Source organism: Mobula birostris, chromosome 1 (assembly GCF_030028105.1).
Source record: "Mobula birostris isolate sMobBir1 chromosome 1, sMobBir1.hap1, whole genome shotgun sequence".
NCBI classification, from domain to species: domain Eukaryota; kingdom Metazoa; phylum Chordata; class Chondrichthyes; order Myliobatiformes; family Myliobatidae; genus Mobula; species Mobula birostris.
Genome location: NC_092370.1, coordinates 91,832,908 through 91,855,201, shown reverse-complemented (window position 1 = coordinate 91,855,201; position 22,294 = coordinate 91,832,908). Strand labels below are relative to the sequence as shown.

The following is a 22,294-nucleotide window of genomic DNA, read 5'->3' as shown; positions in this document are numbered from 1 at the left end:
AATTGAAGTAAGGAAGCAAGAATCAGGAATGGTAACCATGGAGCTGCTGGACAGTCACAAAAACCTTTATCTAATGTCCTTCCACACTTGGTGCAATCTAATTGTGTTTCCAACGCCAATAGAGCCTCTGAGACTGCCAATTTAAAAGGCATTTCTAGATGGATATTAAATGCTGGGCTTGCCTGTGTCACTATGAACAATTAAGTAAATAGATGTAACCTCGCAAGGGTGGTTGGTGTTTATTCACTTTGAACTGAACAGCTTGTGATGTATTTCAAAGGAGGTTTGTGAGCTGTGCATATTGCTGCAAGTTGGGGCTTTTGGATTTACCTCCCTTGAGAGTATTAGTGAACCAGATAGCTTTACGATATTACCATGGTTGCATTGTTCCTATTAGCTTTTATTTATCATTAGATCCAAGAATTTACTTAAACTCAGTTTAAAATCCCTAGGCGCTCTGGTGAGATTTCAAACTAAAAAAACCGCTAATGCTGGAAGTCTGAAGCACAGAAACAGAAAATGCTGGAAAAGCGCAGCATATCATATCAGATGGCATCTGTGGAATGAGAAACGGTTAATGTTTCAGTTTGAAGGGCCATGATGAGAGAGGTATGGTGCTGTAGTGGTTAGCGTAATGCTATTACAATGCTGGTGACCTAGGTCAATTTGGCCGTTATCTGTCAGGAGTTTATGCCTTCTCCCTGTGACAAACATGGGTTTCCTCAGGGTGTTTTAGATTCTTCCCACATTCCAAAGGCACATGGGCTCGTAGGTTAATTGGTCACATGGCCTCATCGGACTTATATATATATATATATATATATATATCTTTCTCTTTGCATAGATGCTGCCTGACCTGCTGAGTTTTTCCAGTCTTTCTGCTTTATTTATTGTGGCATTAGATCTTAGTTATTTAGACATCTGTTCAAGCATTTGGATTTCTGGTCTTATAACTAAGTTGCTATGCTATTGACACTTCCACCCTGTGCAGTGTTGTGTAGTCTTCTGTGTGATATTGATGGATATCTGTGGAACATGTGCCTTCAGAAAAGATGGACACTAACAATGAAGCATTGTCCTGGGCACAAGTTTAAAGATATCCCAGAATTCAGATGACCTTCCTGAGCTTCATGGTTTCTTTGTTTGGCATTATTGAAGCTTGTCCTATCAATATGCACCACTCTTTCCATGCTTTTTATCATTGCATTGATATTTTAAAGTGAATTTCACCAATACTATATTTTCATATATAGCTATACTTTCAATCGACCAGTCTTCATTAAGAATGGATTAACAGCTTGTGCGCACAACGATTCTGGATCATTTTTATGTAGCTGGGAAAGTGGATTATAACCTATTAACACATATCCACCAATGTGCAATTCTATTTTATTATATTCCTCTCTGTCCATTAGCAGAATCAATTGAGTGTGTGCCTGCTGTGCGAATTAGAGTCCCATTTGTGGTAAGAAAGAAAATATATAGCATAGAGCTCCTTTCATTAGCTTCATTTGCAGAAGCCTAGTTTTGAAGCAAAGTATCTTAGGATCCATCTGACAATATAAGTGGGTTTGCTTTTGTTGCTCTTCAGTTGTTACAATTTGATAAATAGTTCAATGTTGGAACTTCTGCCAGCCAATGGCGTTAGGCTGGGTACATGGTGGAGTGGTCAGACTGGGGCCAGAATGTTCATTTAACAGAAACGAACTACTCCAATAATTCACTTAATGGTATGAATGAGGTCAGTCAGATGGGGAATAATTTGGATTTTCTGTGTGGGATGATTATATTTACTCTTGCATTGTTGACGGATATAGAATGTAGGGAATAAACAGTGACATGAGTGATTCTGCAGATGCTGGAAATTTTGAGCAACACAGACAAACTGCTTAATGGTCTCAGCAGGTTTATGGAAGGAAATGAACAGTCTATGGTTTGGGCTGAAACCCTTTATTGGGACTGGAAAGGAAGGGGACTGAAGCCAGAATAAGAGCTGGGTGTAGGGGAAGGAGCAGAAGCTGGCAGATCACCAAGCACACCTCTCTCTCCCCCCACCCCCACCACTTCCCATTTTCTGCAGGGATCAATTGTCCATTCATCCCTCCCCACTGATCTCCCTCCAGTTACTTATCCTTTCAAGTGGAACAGGTGTCATACCTCCCCTTACACGTCCTTCCTCACAACCTTTCAAGGCACCAAGCAGTCTTTCCAGGTGAGGTGCCACGTCACCAGTGAGTCTGTTGGGGTCATCTACGGTATCTGGTGCTCCCGATGTGGCCTCCTGTATATTGGTGAGACCTGACATAGATTGGGTCAGCCCATGGTCTCTTCTACTGCCACGATGAGGCCACACTCAGGTTAGAGGAGCAACATCTTGTATTCTGTCTGGGTAGCTTCCAACCTGACGGCATCAACATCGATTTCTTGAACTTCTGGTAATTGCCTCCCCCTTTCCCTTCACCATAACCCCCTTCCCATTTCCCTCTCTCACTTTATCTCCTTACCTGCCCATCACCTCTCTCTGGTGCTCCTCCCCCTTCCCTTTCTTCCATGTTCTTCTACCCACTCCTATTAGATTCCCCCTTCTCCAGCCCTTTATCTCCTTCACCAATCAACTTTCCAGCTTTTCACTGCATCCACTGCCCCCTCTCATTTTCACCTATCATCTACCACCTTGTACAACTTCCTCCCCTCCCCCCACCTTTTTGCTCTATCTTCTCAATGTTTTTTCCAGTCTTGATGAAGGGTCTTGGCCCAAAACATCGACTGTTTACTCTTTTCCAAAGCTGCTGCTTGGTTCCATAGTTCCTCCAGCATTTTGCGTTGCAGATGATAGGTGAAACCAGGTGAGGGGGAAGGTGGGTGGGTGGGAGCAGGAGATGATATGAGATGCTGCGATTTTCCTCAGCCCTAAACCTATAGGGCTGATGTTTGTCCTTTCCTCAGTTACCTCAGTTAATCTAACCACCCCCAAGTAATGCTGTAAAGATCTCCCTGTGGCTAAATGCAGAATTGCATAGAGGAAATATTGGAAGAAATTTTTAACCACCCTCACCCTTAATCACCGCTCGCTCCCAAACAGTTGGGTTTGGGTGAATGGGCTGTTGCATTATTCAAGGGCAGTCACTTTTCAACAATGAGTCCTGTTTCTTGATTTTACACGAGACTCCTCAGGATGGTATATATGTTTCAGTCGAAGCTTCACTCACTCTCCTAAACTCCAGCCGATGCAAGCCTAGACTGTCCAACCTTCCCTCATAAGACAACTCTCCCATTCGAAGTAAACCTTTTCTAAAGGGCCTTATATGCATTTATATCCTTCCCTAAATACAGAGACTAATACTGTACACAGTACTCTGGGCATAATCTCACCAATATCCAGAATTCTGTATTCACTTTCTCTCATTAAAAAAAAATCACATTCTGTTAACCTTTCCCATTATTTTCTTACCTACATTTGAGCTTTTCAGGAATTCTGAATCAGAGCACTCAGGTCCTCCCAATTCTGCAATCTCTTACTGTATTGTGTAATATGTTTTACTTGCCAAATGATCAGTTTCACTTGTTTTCATTTTAAATTCCATTTGTCAGAGTTTTCCCTCTCACTTAGCCTATGTCAGTTTATAGCCTTTGTTTTCTATCCATCTTGTGCCTTTAGTAAATTAAACAAGCATATCTTTTTTGCCTTCATCAAAGTTATTTATATTTGTTACATTAGGCTGTCAGAATATTTTTCTTAGGGTAGAAATGCCGAGCAGTAAAGAACATGAAGCTAGGGAAGTTTTGTACATAGGGGGAGGTAGGTGCCTGGATCAGGCTGCCAGGGAGTGAGGGAAGCTGATACAATAATGGTGTTAGATACACAGCTGGATATGCAGGGAATGGAGTGATATGGATCGATCATGCACAGGAAGACATAAATTAGTTTATTTAGGCCTTATGTACAGTGCGGACATTGTGGGTCAAAGGACTTGTACTGTATTGTTCTACTTTGTAAATAGATGATGCCCCTTTGACAGGTACACCTTGGCAATCAGAAAACGATCGACTTATATCTACTGTCTATTTCTGATATCCAACCGATCTCCTATGCACACCAAAGGATTACCTTCATGATTCTCTATATTTTCCACAATGACCTTCAATGTGAGACCTTATCGAATACTTTCTGGAAGTCCAATTACATTCCACCTTTGGCTCCCCTATATCCACATGATATGGCACTTCTTCAGAGTACTACAGTAAATTGGTTGATCATGATATCTCTTTAATCAAACCTTATTTACTCTGCCCAATTACCTTGAATTTTATGGAGTGTCCAACTGTAAACTCTTGCATACAAATCTGTTACTTATCTCACTACTTAAGAGATGTTAAGATATCTAGCTATAGTTTCTTGTGTTATCCCTTTTCTTTTTTGAATAAAGGAAATCAATTTATTATTTTCCAACCAATTAGAACCAACTAACATCCCCTCTGCCATCTGATTTCTGAATGGAAATTGAATCCATCACTACTTTTTTAAATTTTAATTTGTGCAATACTTATTTAGTTTGACTATTTAATATATATAGTATATATTTACTGTAATTCAGTTTTTTTCTCTATTATTATGTATTGCATTGTACTGCTGCCATAAAGACAAATTTCACAACATATGCTGGTGATTTTAAACCTGATTCTGACTCTGACCCACCCAGAATCTAGGAATTATGGAAAATGAATGCCAATGCATCATCAGTTTAATTTTAAAGGCAGTTTGGCTGTTGCCCTTGCCAATTAGGCCACAGTCCCCCAAAATAAATAATTTAAATATTAGTGTAAAGGTTGTTTTATTAAAGTTATCAGAACAATGACATTTGATTTTGCTTTCTCTGAAATAGGAAAGATGAAGAAATTGTAATCTGCTTCCTGGTTAATACAAAAACAGTAGTCCTACAACATAACAAAGGCTAAAATTTAACTTGCTGTGGAGGAATTTAATCTCATAACTTCAATTTAAAATCTAACATTCTTAAAGTAAAGAAAGGGACAACTGCAAACTAGGTTTGAATGACAGACTTCATCCCATTTACTTCTACATCTATTGCTGAGCCTAGCACTGTTGTTTGCACTTACACAGTCACCTCCCTGGTAGAAATCAGAAGGTATTTTCTAGACATGCACTGCATAAATCTTCAGCTGGAGAGCTGCCATATATTCTTATTTCTGCAAGGATATTAATGGCAAAAAACATGGCCTGTGGATATAGTGAGTAATAGCTGATCAAAGGTGAAAATAAGGCCACAAAAAGCTATTAACCTGCCAGAACATTATATTTTTCAACATGAGCTTGAGGTCAAATCTCTGGCTGTTAAACCTCGCTTCTTAGTTCCAGGCTGCTGCTGCAATTTATTAATACTGGCTTTTTTTATTGTTGTGTTAACACCCTGCAGTTTGCTAACTTTTATGGATCTAGCAATTCCACAAATAACACGATTAACAAGTTTACAGAGGTGAGTGGCGACACGTAATTAGAACACCGTGCCCCTTGATGTTAACTGGTTTTATCACAAGCAAGCTTACTGGCAGTTGAAAATAAACCAGGGTTATTTCTTCTGTTAATTGATGAATTTACTTCCCAGAAGTACTAGTATGATGATCAACACTGCATAAAAGTAAATGTGGGAGGACTTAATAACTCATAGAATCCTGGAATAGTTCTGGAACAAGATCACTAAGTCCACTGATTCCACAATGACCCCTGGTAGAGCAATCCCTTTGGTTCAGTTCCCTGTTCTTTAACCATTACCTCGCAAGCTGTTCTCTCTCAATTCTCATCGAATTTCTTTTTCAACCTAGTGACTGATTCTGTTCAAAACAACTTTACAGGTAGACAATTCCACATCATTGTTAATCTCTGATTTTTTTCCTATATTCCCTTTGTCTCTTGGCCAGAATCTGCGTCCCCAGTCCTTGAGACTACTGCTGATGGGAGGTGTTTTCCTTTAGTTACCCCATCTATCCTATTCACCAGTATTTAACTGATTTTCCATCTTCTTTACTCCAAGGAGAAGTTTCTCCAGAGTGACTTTAATTGTTGAAATTCCTCACCCCTTTATTCTTGGGAAAAAAAACTGACATTGGATATCTGAAATTAAAGCAGAAAATATTGGAAATACTCAGTAAATCATTTTTGGAAAGAGGTGAAGGGGATGTTTCAGATCTGAAATTCTTTGGACCTGAGACCTTAACTCTCATTTTTGACAGATATTTGATGAATGTTTCCAGCACGATCTGTTTCTTTGTCTCATTCCTGGAGCTATTCTGGTAATTTTTTCTTTCATTATCGCACCCATCCTAGAGGGCTGCATAGAACATAGAACAGGAGAGCACAGGAACAGGGCCTTCAGAACATTAGCTAATTAAGCTAATAATGCCTAATCAAATTAATCCATTCTGTCTTCACATGATCTGTATTCAAGTGTCTATCTTATCTGCCTCCACCACACTTCCTGACAGTGCATTCCATGGACCGATCTCTCTCTGTGTAAAACTAAACTTGTCCTGCACATTTCCTTTGTACTCCTCCCCCCCGCAACTTAAATGCATGTTGTCTAGTATTAAATGTTTCAACGCTGGGGAAAAATGTTTTACACTGGAAGTCAAAAATGTTTCCTTTGAGCCCAGAGATGAATGCAACAGTCCAAATGAGTCTTGACCATTATCTCTATAGAAGCATAAACACAACTTTCATTTTAACTTGCTTTCATGGAGGAATTAATGTTTCCTTCTGAATGTGATGTCATCCATCTTTTAGTCTAAAATTCAAGCTGCGGTTCATGAGTAACCTGGAGAGGATGCGATAGCTGACTGATAAGGTTGCTAAATATTTTCCCAAGAAGATTTGAGCTAACAAAAGAGTGGTTATGTTCACAATTTGTCTTCCTGCTCTGGCAGTTTGGATTCCACACTAACTTCACTTTTCAATAAGCCATTCCTGCCTGTTTCTCCAAGGAGGCCAGGCAGCATCTGTAGGAAGAGGTGCAGTCGACGTTTCAGGCCGAGACCCTTCGTCTAGTCCTGACGAAGGGTCTCGGCCTGAAATGTCGACTGCACCTCTTCCTACAGATGCTGCCTGGCCTGCTGCGTTCACCAGCAACTTTGATGTGTGTTGCTTGAATTTCCAGCATCTGCAGAATTCCTGTTGTTTCTCCAAGAGGCTGATTTATCAGAGTGATTTAAGTCTGTTGCATCTCCACCAGGTTCCTGTAAAAAAAAATCACAAAACCCTGAATTGCCTCTCAAGCTCTGAACTCCTAAGATATGTAAGATATGGAACTCAGATTCTTCAGGGTTTGGAAAAAAAAGTATTATTTTCCCAAAAGAATGGCCAGGATCTAGTAATTCGGACATTAAAAAAAAACTAAATGTTTTTTTCAGGGAATAGCATGTTGTAATTTCCTAAATGCATTCAAAAAATTAATCTTTTGTTAACAGAACTGTAGAAAGTGAAGTATTTGATATTGGTGCCAGAGGTTACAAAGTCTTGGTGATCACAGACTGATTACCATGTACTGTCGTCTCTCAACAGTGCTCCTTCATACCGAGTGACTCATAGAAGGAGCACTGAAAGGCTTCAGGATGTATACCCAGCAATGAACTTCAATGTCCAAAGTTAAAGTCAGGTTTATTGTCATATGCACAGGTGCAATGACAATCTAACTTGCATTAGCATCATGGGCACATAGCAACTTATAAGCAGCATTCACAAAAAAATCATTAATTAAATATGTTATATACGTTTGTACAATATTTACAAGAAAGAACACAATTAGAAAAAATAATCCTTTTTAGTGCAAAGTAATCGAAGTGGTGATAGTGTTGCTGAACTGTAGTGATTAAGATTATGATGGTTGGTGCAAGTAGCTGTTTTTGAACCGGGTGGTGTGAGGTTTCTGTACCTCCTGCCCAATGGTAGCTGTAAGAGCAAACAACAGGGATTCTGCAGATGCTGGAAACTCAAGCAACACACATCAAAGTTGCTGGTGAACGCAGCAGGCCAGGCAGCATCTGTAGGAAGAGGTGCAGTCGACGTTTCAGGCCGAGACACTTCGTCAGGACTAACTGAAGGAAGAGTGAGTAAGGGATTTGAAAGTGGGAGGGGGAGGGGGAGATCCAAAATGATAGGAGACGACAGGAGGGGGAGGGATGGAGCCAAGAGCTGGACAGGCGATAGGCAAAAGGGGATACGAGAGGATCATGGGACAGGAGGTCCGGGAAGAAAGACAAGGGGGGGGGGAACCCAGAGGATGGGCAAGAGGTATATTCAGAGGGACAGAGGGAGAAAAAGGAGAGTGAGAGAAAGAATGTGTGTATAAAAATAAATAACAGATGGGGTACGAGGGGGAGGTGGGGCCTTAGCAGAAGTTAGAGAAGTTGATGTTCATGCCATCAGGTTGGAGGCTACCCAGATGGAATATAAGGTGTTGTTCCTCCAACCTGAGAGTGGCTTCATCTTTACAGTAGAGGAGGCCGTGGATAGACATGTCAGAATGGGAATGGGATGTGGAATTAAAATGTGTGGCCACTGGGAGATCCTGCTTTCTCTGGCGGACAGAGCGTAGATGTTCAGCAAAGCGGTCTCCCAGTCTGCGTCGGGTCTTGCCAATATATAAAAGGCCACATCGGGAGCACCGGCCGCAGTATATCACCCCAGTCGACTCACAGGTGAAGTGTTGCCTCACCTGGAAGGACTGTTTGGGGCCCTGAATGGTGGTAAGGGAGGAAGTGTAAGGGCATGTGTAGCACTTGTTCCGCTTACACGGATAAGTGCCAGGAGGGAGATCAGTGGGGAGGGATGGGGGGCATGAATGGACAAGGGAGTTGCGTAGGGAGCGATCCCCGCGGAATGCAGAGAGGGGTGGAGGGAAAGATGTGCTTAGTGGTAAGATCCTGTTGGAGGTGGCGGAAGTTACGGAGAATAATATGTTGGACCCGGAGGCTGGTGGGGTGGTAGGTGAGGACCAGGGGAACCCTATTCCTAGTGGGGTGGCGGGAGGATGGAGTGAGAGCAAATGTACATGAAATGGGGGAGATGCGTTTAAGAGCAGAGTTGATAGTGGAGGAAGGGAAGCCCCTTTCTTTAAAAAAGGAAGACATCTCCCTCATCCTAGAATGAAAAGCCTCATCCTGAGAGCAGATGCGGTGGAGACGGAGGAATTGCGAGAAGGGGATGGCGTTTTTGCAAGAGACAGGGTGAGAAGAGGAATAGTCCAGATAGCTGTGAGAGTCAGTAGGCTTATAGTAGACATCAGTGGATAAGCTGTCTCCAGAGACAGAGACAGAAAGATCTAGAAAGGGGAGGGAGGTGTCGGAAATGGACCAGGTAAACTTGAGGGCAGGGTGAAAGTTGGAGGCAAAGTTAATAAAGTCAATGAGTTCTGCATGCGTGCAGGAAGCAGCGCCAATGCAGTCGTCGATGTAGCGAAGGAAAAGTGGGGGACAGATACCAGAATAGGCACGGAACATAGATTGTTCCACAAAGCCAACAAAAAGGCAGGCATAGCTAGGACCCATACGGGTGCCCATAGCTACACCTTTAGTTTGCCAACAAAAAGGCAGGCATAGCTAGGACCCATACGGGAGCCCAGCCAACAAAAAGGCGGGCATAGCTAGGACCCATACGGGTGCCCCCAACAAAAAGGCAGGCATAGCTAGGACCCATACGGGTGCCCCAACAAAAAGGCAGGCATAGCTAGGACCCATACGGGTGCCCCAACAAAAAGGCAGGCATAGCTAGGACCCATACGGGTGCCCCCAACAAAAAGGCAGGCATGGCTAGGACCCATACGGGTGCCCCCAACAAAAAGGCAGGCATAGCTAGGACCCATATGGGTGCCCCCAACAAAAAGGCAGGCATAGCTAGGACCCATACGGGTGCCCATGCTCACCCCAACCCTCCCCTCTCCATTGACACCCTCAGCCTCCCCCCTCCCCCCTCTGATCCCAGCTGTCATCCATGCCGGGTCTTTACCATCCCCTCCGACCATCAACTGTCGGAGGCAGAACGCTCTGTCCTCAGTAAGGGCCTCACCTTTGTCCCCCTTCGCTCACACCTCAGCGAGTTCCGTGTTCGCCATGATGCGGAACTTTTCTTTCGCCGTCTCCGTCTCCAGCAAGGACTGTTCCACCCCCACCGATGACCCCTTCTCCCATCTTCAACCCTCCTCTTCTTCATGGACACCCCGCTCTGGTCTTCTGCCTGCTCTGGATCTCTTTATCGCTAACTGCCGACGGGACATCAATCGTCTCGACTTCACTGCACCTTGTCCCCATTCCAACCTCACTCCTTCGGAACGCTCTGCTCTCCACTCCCTCCGCACTAATCCTAACCTTATTATTAAACCCGCCGATAAGGGGGGTGCTGTTGTAGTCTGGCGTACTGACCTCTACCTTGCCGAGGCACAGCGACAACTCGCGGATACCTCCTCTTATTTACCCCTCGATCGTGACCCCACTAAGGAGCACCAGGCCATTGTCTCCCACACCATCACCGACTTTATCCGCTCAGGGGATCTCCCATCCACTGCTACCAACCTTATAGTTCCCACACCTCGCACTTCCCGTTTCTTTTGTGTATGTAGCTGTAAGAGGTTGGCTTGGCCAGGGTGATAGGATCTTTGATGAGAGATGTTGCCTCCTTCAGTCAGTGTCTCCTGTAGATATTACCAGTACTAGGGAGGGAGGGTGGTCATGGTTTGTTGGGCTGAGTCAATAACTCTTTACATCTTGTTAATTTCCTGCTTATTGAAACGGCATCAGCCAGGGTTCTTTCAATAGTACATCTGTAGAAGTGTGTTAGAATGTTCAGTTACAAACTGAACCTCTCCTTAATCTTCTAAAGGAGTTAAGACACTGGTGCACCTTGACTTCCTAGACCTAGACTGACTCAACAGCATCTCTAACACAGAGATGGCTGCAAAGCAAACCTACCAGAGTGGTTCCACTGCAACCAGTAGCCAGCGTAGATCTGATCTTCGTTTGCCTTTTACACTTAGTGGCCACTTTATTAGTTATACCTGTACTCCTCATTGATACAAATATCTAATTAGCTAATCATATGGCAGCAACTCAAAGCATAAAAGAATGCAGACATGGTCAAGCAGTTCAGTTGCTGTTCAGACCAAATATCAGAATGGAGAAGAAATGTGATGTATGTAACTTTGACCGTGGAATGCTTGTTGATATCAGACAGGGTCATTTGAAAATCTCTGAAAGTGCTCATCTCCTGGGATTTTCATGCACAACAGTCTCTAGAGTTTGCAGAGAATGGTGCGAAAAATAAAAAAAAACAGACACTAAGTGGCGATTCTGTGAACAAAAATGCCTTGTTAATGAGAGAGATTAGAGGAGAATGGCCAAACTGGTTCAAGTTGACAGGAAGTCAAATAACCACGTATTACAACACTGTTTAGAAGAGCTTCCTTGAATACACAAACGTCAGTCCTTGAAGTGGAGGGGCTAAAGCTGCAGAAGATGAAACATACTCTCAGTGGCCGCTTTATTCGGCACAGGATGTACTTTATTTTGTAAAGTGGCCACTGAGTGATGTCATAAGGAAAATGGAACAAGAACAAAGGGGGAAACAAGCCTGTTTGAAATTGCTTGATCAAGCTACCCACAGCAATTGCATCTTCCAAGGCAATACTGGTAGGAAACTGTAAGGAACAGTCGTCATGGAGAAGCTTGTTCTCTAGTCTTAACACAATGTACAAAATGGGAGAGAGTCATAACAGGGCTTATAGTTTAAGACAGGGCCACAGCTGAATTATATGTGAAATCATGTCATGCAGAGCCGCATTTTACCAAGGGAAGGAACTGGCTCTGGGTAAATGAAGAGTATTGGAGGACATACTGGAAGCAGCAGCAGACATTGGAGTCAGAGTCACACAGTGTGGAATCAGGCCTTTTGTTCCATCAAGCTTGCCCATTACATCAATCCCACATTGTTGGAGCTCAGTGCACAGAGACAAAGGCAAGATTGAAGCCGTGGGGTTAAAAGTGGCGAGAGATTTCCATTATCACAGAACCTTGCAACCAGCTGATTCAGTTCGCTTCATGTAATATCATAGGCTGCTGGGGGCACTGGATACTGCAAAGACCAAGCAGTCAAATAAAATGACTTTGATGTGACTCCCAACTTTTGGTTCCGCACTGTCACATGTATTGTGATGCCAACTCTCAGTCAAGATTTAACCTAAAGCTGATTCACATCGATGGAGGTTCCATTTCCAGACCTCGCTGTGTTCTGACAGAAGTCTGTTCTTCCAGTTGCTGCTTGTGGATTCTTCCCTTGTAAAAGTTGTATTCTTTCAGCACAGTTCAACAGGGTGGTGAAGAGGGCTTATTGGTTGGGTCACTGAGTATAAATGTGAGACATCTTGTTACAGCTATGCAAGACGTTAGTAAGACAGTACTATGAGTACCGTGTGCTTTCTCACTAACATCTCTCTCTGGAGTAACACAACGTCCCAAATATAGGAAGGATGTCATTAAGCCAGAGAGGTTAAAGATTCACAAAGAGCTCCCAGGTCTGGAGGGCTTGAGTTGTTAAGGAGGGTCTGAATAAGTAGGGACAGTTTTCCCTGGAGTGGAGGAGGCTGAGGAATGCTTTTAAAGAGGCTTATAAAAATATGAGGGGCATAGAATGGGTGGATAGTCCTTTTCCCAAGCTTGGAGAGTTGAGTCAAAAACTAGAGGGAATAGCTTTAGGTTAGAGGGGAAAGATTTAAAGGGTAGCTGAGGGCAAGGGAGTTAAGTATACAGAAAGAGTAGCCAGAGGAAGTGGTACAGTAACAACAGTTAAAAGATTTGGACAGGTACATGGATAAGGAACGTTTAGAAGAATGAGGGCCAAATGTAGGAAAATGGGACTTGCTCAGGTAGGTAACTTGATTGGCATGGAAAAGTTGAGCCAAAGGGCCAGATTCTATAGTGTATATATAACTCTACAACTCTGTGATGTTGTCAGAAACCAGCAACACTTCAAATGTAGTTCATGGGCTATCAGATGGAGCTGCAGTTTCCAAAATCACGGTGTGACTAATCAACGAGAAAAATCACTGTGAAGTCTTCAGTCATACGAATAAATTTGCAACGAGCTGAGAAAGAAGCCTGAGGAAAGCATGTGAGAAACCATCTGCAATGTTGCAGAAAGGCATAACCTTTACACCTGTCCCAAAATATGAAACAGGATTGTACCCATCGTGCAGAGGGTGAACAAGAGCTTCTCAGCCTTGTCATTAAATCTCTTTGTGACTTCACCATTTCTTATTTTGCCGCTGTTCCTGACTCAGGTCTCTTGCATATCCTCATCTTCCCCCTCATCCCAAACACCCCTAAACATCTGCCTTGTATCTCTTTTTGATGCTTTTGATGGTTCTGAGCCTGTTCTTGCTGGAGTTTAGAAGAATGAGGGGGAATTTCATTGAAACCTATTGAATATTGAAAGGCTTAGACAAAATAGATGTGGAGAAGATGTTTCCTATATTGCGGGAGACTAGGACCAGAGGGCACAGCTTCTGCATACTAGGATGTCCCTTCAGGACAAAGATGAGGAGAAATTTCTTTAGTTAGTGGGTGATGAATCTGTGGAATTCATTGCTGTGGATGGCCATGGAGACTGTTATTGGGTATATTTAAAGCAGGGTTGATGGATTCTTGATTTAGTAAGACTGTCAAAGGTTACAGGGAGAAGGCTGGAGAATGGGATTGAGAGGGATAATAAATCAGCTATGATGGAATGGCGGACGAGACTCAATTGGCCAAATGGCCTAATTCTGCTCTTGTTTCTTATGATCTTATGGTCTTCTTCCAATCATTATGGCCTCCAATCCTCTCTGCCTAAAGGGTCATGCCTATTTCTGTTGAATAATATTTCTGGCATACATTTCCACAGAAAAGTCCCTGTATAAGTGCAGGCTGTTTTTCAACCCATACAGCTATCAGTGCATTAGAAGGACATAAGCCAATTTATTGGTTCAAGTCATGTGAGAATGAGAAAAGAACTGTTTGTCTGATGAATTGGAAACTGGATTTCTGCCTCTTTAATAGGCTTCACATTAGCTTCATGATGTTTATATATTTTGAAGTTTTTCTCTCCAAGTCCTTTCTTTTCCTTTTCTCAGAGTGCCGCCCACATGCTGGGGTGTAATTTCACAGTTGCTGGGCAGCCTTGAGAGGGTTACTGATGATTCTTGATGCATCAACTTAGAAAATTAATATTGACCTGCTCTCCTCCCACTAATGAATGAAGCCAATACTACCTTCACTTTGCATCCATCTTCAAATCTCTTGCAGGAGATAACTAGAAACCAGTCTCATCCTCTTCCTTTAAAGGCACTGAAAAAAAGTTGTGTCTTGAATTTCTGCCATCACACCATAGGTTTCTTAACTACCAAGGCATGAAAAACAATAGTCTTCTATAGTTGCATCAGTACTTTAATAGCTACTGCTTTGTTCAATGTGACTTTACATTTTATAAAAGTGGAAGCTCATAGGCCTTTAAGTAAATATTCATTATTCCCTCTGAATTGTATAATGACAGATGCTGGTCAATGTGCATCATACAAGGTGAAATTTTACGCTCGTAATATATGATACTTTTACTTTTAAGTTATTGCAGGGTTGTAATAGAAATATATATTTGAAAATTTATTTGGCTTTGCGGAACAGCTGTTTTGGTGTGTCAGGTCTGAGCTCAATCCTGACCTTGCATTCTCTCTGCTTGCAGTTTGCATGCACCCCTTGAGACTGTCTGGGTTTCTGCTGAGTGCTCCAACGTCCCAGAGACATGTGGGTGTGGTACGTTAATTGACCACTGTCAATTTTGTCTTGTGCATAAGTTAGTGATAGGATCTGGGAGAGTTGATGAGAATGTGGGGAGAGCAAAATGGGATTAATATAGGATTAATGTACATGGTCAATGTGGACTTGATGGGCCACAATGCCCCCCTCTGTGCTGTGTCTCTCTCTGATTCAGATTCAAATTCATTCATTTATCACTTGCATATCGAACCATACAGGGAAATACATCATTTGTATTAACATACAGCACAACCTAAGGATATGTTTGGGGTAGTCCTCAAGTGCCGTCATGTATTCTCATGCCAATGTAGCATGCCCACAACATTCAGCAGACCAACACAAATCACTGCAATGACAACAACAGCAACAAAACAGCAGCAGCAAAACAAGCCCCTTTTCATACACACAGTCAGGCCTCCAAACACAGGACAAGGCACCTCCAGGGTCCTTGGCTCTGGACTCTCCAGCTTCTGGACACCATCTTGAACTGGAAGTGAGATGACCTTTGCACTATGATAGTTGACTCTAATGACTGTCCTTTCAGATGTTATACTTGTGTAGCACCTGTTCAAGTAAACTGCGTTAGGTTTATTGCCATACAGATAAGTTCAAACTCTTCTGCAAGAACAATTATGACCAGATAATCCATTTTTAGTGATGCTGGTTGAGCATTAAATATTGGCTAAGGCACATGCTCTTTGAACTCTCACCCTAGCAATCTTTCATATTCAGCCCAGAGCACAGACAGGGTCTGATCTGCACAGGAGCAACAGCCGAGATTTTGGTGGTCATATCTCTGGAATAGGGCTTGAAACCACAAACATCAGAGTAATGAAGAGAGACTGCTATATACTGAGCCAAAGCTAGAGGTGATGCTGCAACTGGGTGTGCATTGGTAACTCTGTAGGTGTGTTCCCCGACACGATTGTGACAATCCTGGAATTGGAGACTGAGGGGTAACCTTGTGGGGAGGGAGGGAGGGAGGGAGAGAGAGAGAGAGAGAGAGAGAGAGAGAGGGAGATAAAAAAATCATGAGTACCATAGATAAGGTGGATGGACACAGTGTTTTTCACAGGACAAGGGGAGTCTAAAACTAGAGGACACAGGTTTAAGATGAGAGGGAAAAGATTTAAAAGGCATTTAGGGACAACTTTTTCACACAATAGGTAATGTAGATATGGAACGAGTTGCCAGAAGAGATGGTAGGGGCTGATACATTGACAAAGTTTAAAAGATATTTAGACAAATGCTTGGATAGAAAAGGACTATAGATATGGGCCAAATGCAGGCATATGGGACTTGTTTGAATAGTCATTATTTGTTGGTAAAGACAAATCGGTCCAAAGGGCCAGTTCCTGCACTATCCAACTCTGACTTTATACCTCTATAACAGCACTTCCTTCTCCAGTTCTTGATTAACTACATGAGGAGCTACAATTTGGAGCATCCAGCCACAGTTCCGTCTGCAGATGTTGCTTTGTTCCATAACATTATAACATAAGGGAATTCATGGAGATGTCTGATAGTTTTTAGTGAAGGAAAGAGAGGGCAGCTTGGTGGATCTCCAGATTGGTTACAGGAACAATTTTGGAAGCAAAAAATGACCCAGTCAAAACTTACTTTAAAAATGTGACAGGGCAGAATTTCCATTATTTAGTAAGTGCTTGCTACTGAACTGGTCCATCCGTGACAGTGTGCTCAACTACAGTACAAGTTATTTTTCTTGATGCATTATTTCTAGTTATCTGAACAGTGACTCAAGTTTTGTCATATCTTCAATCAGCCTCATAACAAATCACACTCTGGTTAGAAGCCAGGAAATCAGTATTATTAAACAAGACTCCATAGAGATGAAACTATTAGCAAGATTTCTCAGAGATGAGCCTTGCTTGTTAGCAAGGGAATCACAAAAAAGGCTCAGTACAAATGTTTTCTCACAGCTCAACAACTCATGCAGCACAGCTTTGAAAAACAAATGAACGACTTGCTAATTAGCAATCACAGTTTTGGATAAAAGAACAAAGCAAATTAATTTCCATCAAACCTCATGCTATCCCGCTGTTCAGACAATTAGTGAAGAAAATTACTTGTCAGAGATCAGGCTTTTTCTAACAATTTAATACCCTAACATATGAATGTGTGATTATTTCTAGCGTACGTTTGTTAATATTAATACTTAGCCATTCATTGAAGAAAGTAAGTCTAAGAGGAAGTGTGGTATAAGTGTTTAGAATTCTGAAAGGAATTCAATATGAAGTAAGTTATTGAACTAGAACAGTAAATACAGAGCTCAGGGACACTGCTGTAATATATGCACGCTTAAGGCAAGGTAATATATTTTACCCCATAACGAATCATAAATATGTGGAAGAGGTATTCGGGAAAGGTACTTGATTGAATGAATACTTTTCAAAATGGATTGCAATCAATAAACACAAGATTCTGTAGATGCTGGACATCTTGAACAACACATGCAAAATTATAAAGGAACTCAGTAAGTCTGGCAGTATCAATGGAAGGAAAGGAACAGTCAACATTTTGGGCAGAGACCCTTCATCAGGACTCTAAAGGAAGGAGGCAGTCAATAAACGCTGCATCATCAGGGCCTTCCTTTTGCACCAAGCTCACTTTTCTAACATAGCAGCTGAAACTTCTAGAGATCAAAAGGTTGTTTTTGAATAAGGTAAACTTCCAACTAATACTCTTTTTCAGCTTCTTGTCGTAAATGGGAACAAGTCTTCAGTTCTTAATATAAATGGTAAGCAATAAGCAGTCTGAAGTTAAAAGGACAGCTTTGCAAACAGACACACTATCTACAGAATACAGGATGCTTGTTCACAGCGTCTGTGTTGTACCGTGGTCGAAATCACCAGAGAGACAGAGCCACTGGTAGATACAAAGCAGCTTCTTTGTTCGACACAACAAGGTACAGCAGGCATCATACGGACGGAGACACTTTCGGTAGAAAGGTCTGCTAGCCCAATGTGCACCGATATTTATATGCTAAACACAAAGGCAATCGCTACTTAAAAAGTTATAGACAATACATAGAAAATGCTTCTTATTGAAGCTACATACAAAATATCACACCACCTAACTTCATCCTTTCCTTCCGACGCCAACATGTCTGGGTTGGTATCCACAGCCTTTAGGAATTCAATTAAATGCACAATACATTTATTTGGCATTTTACGTGCTAACATTGAAGACAATATTTATAATGCATAGATAATACTGTCTTTGAAACTACAGCATCTGGTATTCACACCTTTTTAGGAAGCGCATTGTTGTGGACTCAATCCACAGTACTTTGTCAAATAGTCAAATAGAATTCTGGTGGCCAAAGTCATTTAAGTGTAAACAAATCATCTACCCAAAAAACTCACTCTAACAGTCTTGAATGACTTCTCATGAGCTGCAGTGTAAGACAATAGGCCTATTTAATTGGGCTTCTTTCAAACCAGAAAATGTGGCTAAATTATTTAGTTCAAGAAAGCTTGCAGACTAAATTGTTATTATCATTTAGCACATCAAGGAGCTGATCTGTTAATATTTGAAGGTTTGTGTGCTCACACTCGGCTTCTCAGCATTATTTGGGATCTCTGTCTCGAGAGGTTTTGACTGTTAGTGTAAAAAGATAATCGGAAAAATATCATATGTGCGAAGTCACCCAAATGGCAGAAAAGCAGTAGAAAAGGTAGACAGCAATTTGGCTTATTTGGAATGGTCAAGAAACAGCAAGAACAATGACAGTAAGGCCGGGGACAAGACTCCATTCCTCTGCCTTTGATTTCTGTGACAGAAAATTCATTCAAATGTAACTCATTGATATATCTTTTTAGCTTATAGGAATTGTACCTGCATTTTGGAAATCCTTAGTGTTTTAGAAAGTGTTTGTAATTTGGAAATCTTTCTTAAGATAGAAAGCCTATGTGAGTTTTAAATGTGTTTTAGGAATTTTGTCTGGATTTAAACTTGTATCACTAAAAATAAATAAGCTGTTTTAACTACTTTGTTAGCTAGAAGTATCTTATCCTTGTTAGCGAGAGGGGATCCACTGCTCAAATAGTGGGCGCTGCAGCTAAACTCACTGCAGAGAATAGACAGGGAAGTGAACTAGTCTTTGAGGAGTAAGTAACTACAGTATAACCTCCCTTTCGTGAGGGGTTATGCGTATTGGATAGGGCTTAAGTTCTTTGTTAAAGTTTAGAACTTTGTGGTTATCAAACCCAATACCATCACATGTGGATGGGTTTTCTGTCTGAGTTCTTTTGAGATCATTGCCAATGGGCGCTGGATTGACCTGGACAAAAGAACACTGGAGGCAAATGGGACGTAGTTTCTTTTCTATTTATGCTTTAGGGATCTGGGGGTGAAGCACTCCTCTCCCATCCTTTGACCTGCTCTTGTTTCTGCAGTGTTTTTGTGACTAACCTGGTTACCTCTCTGGTGAGATGATAATGGAATTAAACAATAAGGAATCATACTTAGTGGCTTGTGTGCTGTGGATGAGTTTTGCTCTTGACAAGAATAGATAAAATTCAGATAGTGCAGACATGAACAGATTTGTTGTCTCAGAAGCTGAGGATGTAATAGAATGGTGTAGGAGTCCCACCTGGAAATCATACACAGAGACAACACACAAACACGCCCTTTGATACACTGAGTCTGTGCCAAACATTAAGAAACCATTTACACTAATCCTACCTAAACATTTTTTATTCTCCCTAAACTCCCAAAGACTCCCCCTAGATTCTACTGCACATTGACATACAAGAGACAATTTATAATAGCCAATCAACCTACCAACTTATACATTTGCAACTGTAACCCCTACCTTCTTATTCTGGTTTCTACTGCCTTCTTTTTCCAGTCCTGATGAAGGTGTTGGTCCAAAATATTGACTGCTTATTCCCCTCCATAGATGGTGCCTAACTTGTTGAATTCCCCCAGCAGTTTGGGTGTGTTGCATTTGCAACTGAAGTATTGCAAAAAGAAACACTGAAGTTCAATAATTGAATAACTGAAAGAGGTAGAATTAAGAGTACGAGGACATGACTTCATCACTAGGAAGGAGATGTGAAAGGGATGCTTGTTTCTCAAGTCTGATAGCAGTTAGAAAGAAGCAATTCTTAAATCTGATGTTCGAACATTTGAGCTCCTGAAGAAAGAAAAGAAAATGGCCATGCTGGCAAATATCCTTGACAATACTATTAGCCTTCTTGAATCAGTGCACTGTGAAGATGGACTTGATGGAAAGAAGTAACAAGCTTCTGATTGACTAATCTAACTCTCAAAATGCTGGAGGAACTTAGCAGGCCAGGCAGTATCTATGGAAAAGAGTACAGTCGATGTTTCAGGCTGTGACCCTGCATCAGGGGTGGCTCTGTTGGTGAGGAATGAAATTCAGTCCCTTGCGAGGGGGGCATAGAATCAGGAGATATAGAATCAGTATGGATAGAACTGAGAAATTGTAAGGGCAAAAAGACCCTAATGGAAGTTATCTACAGGCCCCTAAACAGTAGCCTGTTTAGGGTGCAAGTTGAATCAAGAGTTAAAATCGGCATGTCGCCAAGGTAATGCTACAGTTGTTATGGGGGATTTCAACATGCAGGTAGACTGGGAAAATCAGGTTGGTACTGAGCCCCAAGAAAGGGAGTTTGTGGAGTGCCTCCGAGTTGGATTCTTAGAGCAGCTTGTACTGGAGCCTAGAAGGGAGAAGGCAATTCTGGATTAGGTGTTGTGTAATGAACTGGATTTGATAAGGGAATTTGAGGTAAAGGGGCCATTAGGAAATAGTGACCATAATATGATAAGTTTTAATCTGCAATTTGAGAGCGAGAAGTGAAAATCAGAAGTGTCAGCATTACAGTTGAACAAAGGGAACTATGGTGCTATGAGGGAGGAGCTGGCCAAAGTTCAATGGAACAATACCCTAGCAGGGATGACAGTGGAACAGCAATGACAAGTGTTTCTGGGAATAACACAGAAGGTGCAGGATAAGTTCATTCCAAAGAGGAAGAAAGATTCTAAGGAGAGTAAGGGGCGATCGTGGCTGACAAAGGAAGTCAAGGACAGTATAAAAATAAAAGAGAAGAAGTATAACCTCGCAAAGATGAGCAGGGAGCCAGAGGATTGGGAAACTTTTAAGGAGCAACAGAAGATAATTAAAAAGGCAATACGGGGAGAAAAGATGAGATATGAAGGTAAGCTAGCCAAGAATATAAAGAAGGATTGTAAAAGCTTCTTTAGGTATGTGAAGAGGAAAAAATTATTTAAGACCAAAGTTGGGCCCTTGAAGACAGAAATGGGTGAATTTATTATGGGGAACAAGGAAATGGCAAAGGAGTTGAACAGGTACTTTGGATCTGTCTTCACTAGGGAAGATACAAACAATCTCCCAGATGTAATAGTGGCCAGAGGACCTAGGGTAATGGATGAACTGAAGGAGATTCACATTAGGCAGAAAATGATGTTGGATAGACTGATGGGATTGAAGGCTGATAAATCCCCAGGGCCTGATGGTCTGCATCCCAGAGTACTTAAGGAGGTGGCTCTAGAAATCGTGGATGCATTGGTAATCATTTTCCAATGTTCTATAGATTCAGGATCAGTTCCTGAGGACTGGAGGGTAGCTAATGTTATCCCACTTTTTAAGAAAGGAGGGAGAGAGAAAACAAGGAATTGTAGACCAGTTGGCCTGACATCAGTGGTGGGGAAGATGCTGGAGTCAATTATAAAAGATGAAATAGTGGCACATTTGGATAGCAGTAACAGGATCGGTCCGAGTCAGCATGGATTTACGAAGGGGAGATCATGCTTGACTAATCTTCTGGAATTTTTGAGGATGTAACTATGAAAATGGACAAGGAAGAGCCAGTGGATGTAGTGTACCTGGACTTTCAGAAAGCCTTTGATAAGGTCCCACATAGAAGATAAGTGGGCAAAATTAGAGCAAATAGTATTGGGGGTAGGGTACTGACATGGATAAAAAATTGATTGGCAGACAGGAAACAGAATGGGGATTAACGGGTCCCTTTCAGAATGGCAGGGGGTGACTAGTGGGGTACCGCAAGGCTCAGTGCTTAGACCGCAGCTATTTACAATATACATTAATGATTTAGATGAAGGGATTAAAAGTAATATTAGCAAATTTGTAGATGACACAAAGCTGGGTGGCAGTGTGAAATGTGAGTTGGATGTGATGAGAATGCAGAATGATTTGGACAGGTTGGGTGAGTGGGCAGATGCATGGCAGATGCAGTTTAATGTGGGTAAGTATGAAGTTATCCACTTTGGTGGCAAGAACAGGAAGGCAGATTACTATCTGAATGGTGTCAAGTTAGGAAAAGGGGGAGTACAACGAGATCTAGGTGTCCCTGTTCATCAGTCACTGAAAGTAAGCATGCAGGTACAGCAGGCAGTGAAGAAAGCTAATGGCATGTTG

The 22,294-nt window shown here is 41.9% G+C and overlaps 1 protein-coding gene across 13 annotated transcripts in view; it reads left to right on the top strand.

Annotated features, from left to right (window-relative positions):
• LOC140198158 (receptor-type tyrosine-protein phosphatase mu-like) overlaps positions 1-22,294 on the top strand; it is a 1,049,822-nt gene that overhangs the window by 334,944 nt on the left and 692,584 nt on the right. The window lies entirely within an intron of this gene.